Source organism: Brachionichthys hirsutus, unplaced genomic scaffold (genome assembly GCF_040956055.1).
Source record: "Brachionichthys hirsutus isolate HB-005 unplaced genomic scaffold, CSIRO-AGI_Bhir_v1 contig_902, whole genome shotgun sequence".
Taxonomy (NCBI): domain Eukaryota; kingdom Metazoa; phylum Chordata; class Actinopteri; order Lophiiformes; family Brachionichthyidae; genus Brachionichthys; species Brachionichthys hirsutus.
The window spans coordinates 1-5,000 of NW_027181511.1; the positions used below are offsets into that span (position 1 = coordinate 1).

General features: G+C 44.2%; 8 non-coding genes across 8 annotated transcripts; 3 read left to right on the plus strand and 5 right to left on the minus strand.

The window, feature by feature from the left end:
• Window positions 1–460: 460 nt before the first annotated feature.
• Window positions 461–579, minus strand: LOC137917500 (5S ribosomal RNA). Its single transcript, XR_011106654.1, has one exon. It is a non-coding gene; the product is annotated as a 5S ribosomal RNA (ribosomal RNA).
• Window positions 580–675: 96 nt separating this feature from the next.
• Window positions 676–747, plus strand: trnad-guc (transfer RNA aspartic acid (anticodon GUC)). Its single transcript has one exon. It is a non-coding gene; the product is annotated as a tRNA-Asp (tRNA).
• Window positions 748–1,245: 498 nt separating this feature from the next.
• Window positions 1,246–1,364, minus strand: LOC137917501 (5S ribosomal RNA). Its single transcript, XR_011106655.1, has one exon. It is a non-coding gene; the product is annotated as a 5S ribosomal RNA (ribosomal RNA).
• Window positions 1,365–1,460: 96 nt separating this feature from the next.
• trnad-guc (transfer RNA aspartic acid (anticodon GUC)) lies at window positions 1,461–1,532 on the plus strand. The gene has a single exon. It is a non-coding gene; the product is annotated as a tRNA-Asp (tRNA).
• A 498-nt stretch (window positions 1,533–2,030) lies between these two features.
• Window positions 2,031–2,149, minus strand: LOC137917502 (5S ribosomal RNA). The gene has a single exon (XR_011106656.1). It is a non-coding gene; the product is annotated as a 5S ribosomal RNA (ribosomal RNA).
• A 666-nt stretch (window positions 2,150–2,815) lies between these two features.
• Window positions 2,816–2,934, minus strand: LOC137917503 (5S ribosomal RNA). The gene has a single exon (XR_011106657.1). It is a non-coding gene; the product is annotated as a 5S ribosomal RNA (ribosomal RNA).
• Window positions 2,935–3,600: 666 nt separating this feature from the next.
• Window positions 3,601–3,719, minus strand: LOC137917504 (5S ribosomal RNA). The gene has a single exon (XR_011106658.1). It is a non-coding gene; the product is annotated as a 5S ribosomal RNA (ribosomal RNA).
• A 96-nt stretch (window positions 3,720–3,815) lies between these two features.
• Window positions 3,816–3,887, plus strand: trnad-guc (transfer RNA aspartic acid (anticodon GUC)). The gene has a single exon. It is a non-coding gene; the product is annotated as a tRNA-Asp (tRNA).
• The last annotated feature ends 1,113 nt before the right edge of the window (window positions 3,888–5,000 follow it).

Genomic DNA, 5,000 nt, shown 5'->3' on the forward strand with positions numbered 1-5,000 from the left:
CGAGTCTCACAACTCAAGGATTGTTGCTTGTCCTGATGGTTTTCGTTTTGTGTTTTGTTGTGCAGAAACGTTTCTCATCTTTTATTAATTATGTTCAGGCCTCACCCACCGCCTGATACCCGATCAATGGCAGAACGCACCTGCTGTCAATCACCTCAATCAACGTTCCTTTCATGACACACCTCATTTCACTCTGGCGTAATCCATGCTTGGCCAGGTCGCCATTGTAAAAGAGATTATTAATCTCAATTGTTTATCTGGTAAAATAAAAATACAAAAATGCTTCTGTCCATAACAGTCAATGGCGAAAAAATGAAGAATGAGCCTTTGAAATCAATCAACAGCTCAAGAAAAGCCATCGATCACAACTCTTCAAAATGACAACCATCTATTCTATATTTTCCGACTTTTGGATGAAAAGATTCCATATGGTTTGCCCTCTGCCTCAGGGAAGATAAAAAGCTTACGGCACCTGGTATTCCCAGGCGGTCTCCCATCCAAGTACTAACCAGGCCCGACCCTGCTTAGCTTCCGAGATCGGACGAGATCGGGCGTGTTCAGAGTGGTATGGCCGTAGACGAAAATGGCAGCTGAAGGAACAATATATAAAGATAACTGTCCAAAACCGCCGGACCGCTGTGTGTTTAACTGACGTCACCTCTTGAGCTTGCGTCTTCCTCGTTAGTATAGTGGACAGTATCTCCGCCTGTCACGCGGAAGACCGGGGTTCGATTCCCCGACGGGGAGATCTTTTTTGGCTGTTGATCCATCCATCACCATTTGCTCGAGTCTCACAACTCAAGGATTGTTGCTTGTCCTGATGGTTTTCGTTTTGTGTTTTGTTGTGCAGAAACGTTTCTCATCTTTTATTAATTATGTTCAGGCCTCACCCACCGCCTGATACCCGATCAATGGCAGAACGCACCTGCTGTCAATCACCTCAATCAACGTTCCTTTCATGACACACCTCATTTCACTCTGGCGTAATCCATGCTTGGCCAGGTCGCCATTGTAAAAGAGATTATTAATCTCAATTGTTTATCTGGTAAAATAAAAATACAAAAATGCTTCTGTCCATAACAGTCAATGGCGAAAAAATGAAGAATGAGCCTTTGAAATCAATCAACAGCTCAAGAAAAGCCATCGATCACAACTCTTCAAAATGACAACCATCTATTCTATATTTTCCGACTTTTGGATGAAAAGATTCCATATGGTTTGCCCTCTGCCTCAGGGAAGATAAAAAGCTTACGGCACCTGGTATTCCCAGGCGGTCTCCCATCCAAGTACTAACCAGGCCCGACCCTGCTTAGCTTCCGAGATCGGACGAGATCGGGCGTGTTCAGAGTGGTATGGCCGTAGACGAAAACGGCAGCTGAAGGAACAATATATAAAGATAACTGTCCAAAACCGCCGGACCGCTGTGTGTTTAACTGACGTCACCTCTCGATCTTGCGTCTTCCTCGTTAGTATAGTGGACAGTATCTCCGCCTGTCACGCGGAAGACCGGGGTTCGATTCCCCGACGGGGAGATCTTTTTTGGCTGTTGATCCATCCATCACCATTTGCTCGAGTCTCACAACTCAAGGATTGTTGCTTGTCCTGATGGTTTTCGTTTTGTGTTTTGTTGTGCAGAAACGTTTCTCATCTTTTATTAATTATGTTCAGGCCTCACCCACCGCCTGATACCTGATCAATGGCAGAACGCACCTGCTGTCAATCACCTCAATCAACGTTCCTTTCATGACACACCTCATTTCACTCTGGCGTAATCCATGCTTGGCCAGGTCGCCATTGTAAAAGAGATTATTAATCTCAATTGTTTATCTGGTAAAATAAAAATACAAAAATGCTTCTGTCCATAACAGTCAATGGCGAAAAAATGAAAAATGAGCCTTTGAAATCAATCAACAGCTCAAGAAAAGCCATCGATCACAACTCTTCAAAATGACAACCATCTATTCTATATTTTCCGACTTTTGGATGAAAAGATTCCATATGGTTTGCCCTCTGCCTCAGGGAAGATAAAAAGCTTACGGCACCTGGTATTCCCAGGCGGTCTCCCATCCAAGTACTAACCAGGCCCGACCCTGCTTAGCTTCCGAGATCGGACGAGATCGGGCGTGTTCAGAGTGGTATGGCCGTAGACGAAAACGGCAGCTGAAGGAACAATATATAAAGATAACTGTCCAAAACCGCCGGACCGCTGTGTGTTTAACTGACGTCACCTCTTGAGCTTGCGTCTTCCTCGTTAGTATAGTGGACAGCATCTCCGCCCGTCACGCGGAAGACCGGGGTTCGATTCCCCGACGGGGAGATCTTTTTTGGCTGTTGATCCATCCATCACCATTTGCTCGAGTCTCACAACTCAAGGATTGTTGCTTGTCCTGATGGTTTTCGTTTTGTGTTTTGTTGTGCAGAAACGTTTCTCATCTTTTATTAATTATGTTCAGGCCTCACCCACCGCCTGATACCCGATCAATGGCAGAACGCACCTGCTGTCAATCACCTCAATCAACGTTCCTTTCATGACACACCTCATTTCACTCTGGCGTAATCCATGCTTGGCCAGGTCGCCATTGTAAAAGAGATTATTAATCTCAATTGTTTATCTGGTAAAATAAAAATACAAAAATGCTTCTGTCCATAACAGTCAATGGCGAAAAAATGAAAAATGAGCCTTTGAAATCAATCAACAGCTCAAGAAAAGCCATCGATCACAACTCTTCAAAATGACAACCATCTATTCTATATTTTCCGACTTTTGGATGAAAAGATTCCATATAGTTTGCCCTCTGCCTCAGGGAAGATAAAAAGCTTACGGCACCTGGTATTCCCAGGCGGTCTCCCATCCAAGTACTAACCAGGCCCGACCCTGCTTAGCTTCCGAGATCGGACGAGATCGGGCGTGTTCAGAGTGGTATGGCCGTAGACGAAAACGGCAGCTGAAGGAACAATATATAAAGATAACTGTCCAAAACCGCCGGACCGCTGTGTGTTTAACTGACGTCACCTCTTGAGCTTGCGTCTTCCTCGTTAGTATAGTGGACAGTATCTCTGCCTGTCACGCGGAAGACCGGGGTTCGATTCCCCGACGGGGAGATCTTTTTTGGCTGTTGATCCATCCATCACCATTTGCTCGAGTCTCACAACTCAAGGATTGTTGCTTGTCCTGATGGTTTTCGTTTTGTGTTTTGTTGTGCAGAAACGTTTCTCATCTTTTATTAATTATGTTCAGGCCTCACCCACCGCCTGATACCTGATCAATGGCAGAACGCACCTGCTGTCAATCACCTCAATCAACGTTCCTTTCATGACACACCTCATTTCACTCTGGCGTAATCCATGCTTGGCCAGGTCGCCATTGTAAAAGAGATTATTAATCTCAATTGTTTATCTGGTAAAATAAAAATACAAAAATGCTTCTGTCCATAACAGTCAATGGCGAAAAAATGAAAAATGAGCCTTTGAAATCAATCAACAGCTCAAGAAAAGCCATCGATCACAACTCTTCAAAATGACAACCATCTATTCTATATTTTCCGACTTTTGGATGAAAAGATTCCATATGGTTTGCCCTCTGCCTCAGGGAAGATAAAAAGCTTACGGCACCTGGTATTCCCAGGCGGTCTCCCATCCAAGTACTAACCAGGCCCGACCCTGCTTAGCTTCCGAGATCGGACGAGATCGGGCGTGTTCAGAGTGGTATGGCCATAGACGAAAACGGCAGCTGAAGGAACAATATATAAAGATAACTGTCCAAAACCGCCGGACCGCTGTGTGTTTAACTGACGTCACCTCTTGAGCTGGCGTCTTCCTCGTTAGTATAGTGGACAGTATCTCCGCCTGTCACGCGGAAGACCGGGGTTCGATTCCCCGACGGGGAGATCTTTTTTGGCTGCTCTTTTTTGGCTGTTGATCCATCCCCACGTCAATCACCATTTGCTCGAGTCTCACAACTCAAGGATTGTTGCTTGTCCTGATGGTTTTCGTTTTGTGTTTTGTTGTGCAGAAACGTTTCTCATCTTTTATTAATTATGTTCAGGCCTCACCCACCGCCTGATACCAGATCAATGGCAGAACGCACCTGCTGTCAATCACCTCAATCAACGTTCCTTTCATGACACACCTCATTTCACTCTGGCGTAATCCATGCTTGGCCAGGTCGCCATTGTAAAAGAGATTATTAATCTCAATTGTTTATCTGGTAAAATAAAAATACAAAAATGCTTCTGTCCATAACAGTCAATGGCGAAAAAATGAAAAATGAGCCTTTGAAATCAATCAACAGCTCAAGAAAAGCCATCGATCACAACTCTTCAAAATGACAACCATCTATTCTATATTTTCCGACTTTTGGATGAAAAGATTCCATATAGTTTGCCCTCTGCTTCAGGGAAGATAAAAAGCTTACGGCACCTGGTATTCCCAGGCGGTCTCCCATCCAAGTACTAACCAGGCCCGACCCTGCTTAGCTTCCGAGATCGGACGAGATCGGGCGTGTTTTTTTTTTTTATCTTTTATTATCAAAAATGACATATTATTTACAGATTTACAATATATACAATGATAAAAACGGGTGGCAGCAGTCCATACATACATACTCATGCGTGCTCCAAACCGGCACCGAAATCATAAAACCATAAACATAGCAGAACATAAGGGTGAGTAGGCACGAGGCCTCTCACCAAATCATAAACACATAAACTCAGGAAACATAATGGTGGACAGACACTTGGCCTCCCACCAAATCAAAACAAATCAATAAAACCGAACATCAGTAACTCAGTCAAAATTAAATTGCAGTGCATCACCGTGCATTTGAACCAAAGTGCTCCCCTCAATGAACCCCTGCAGAAAGTCTTCGTGATCAATGTTTTTATGAAGTGTTGTTATTGTCCTCCTCACCATGTTCCTGAATAACCTCCAGACGTTCGTTACTTTATTGTCATAGTGGGCCAGATTCCTCCTGAATTTTACCGCGTACCGTGCATGGCTCA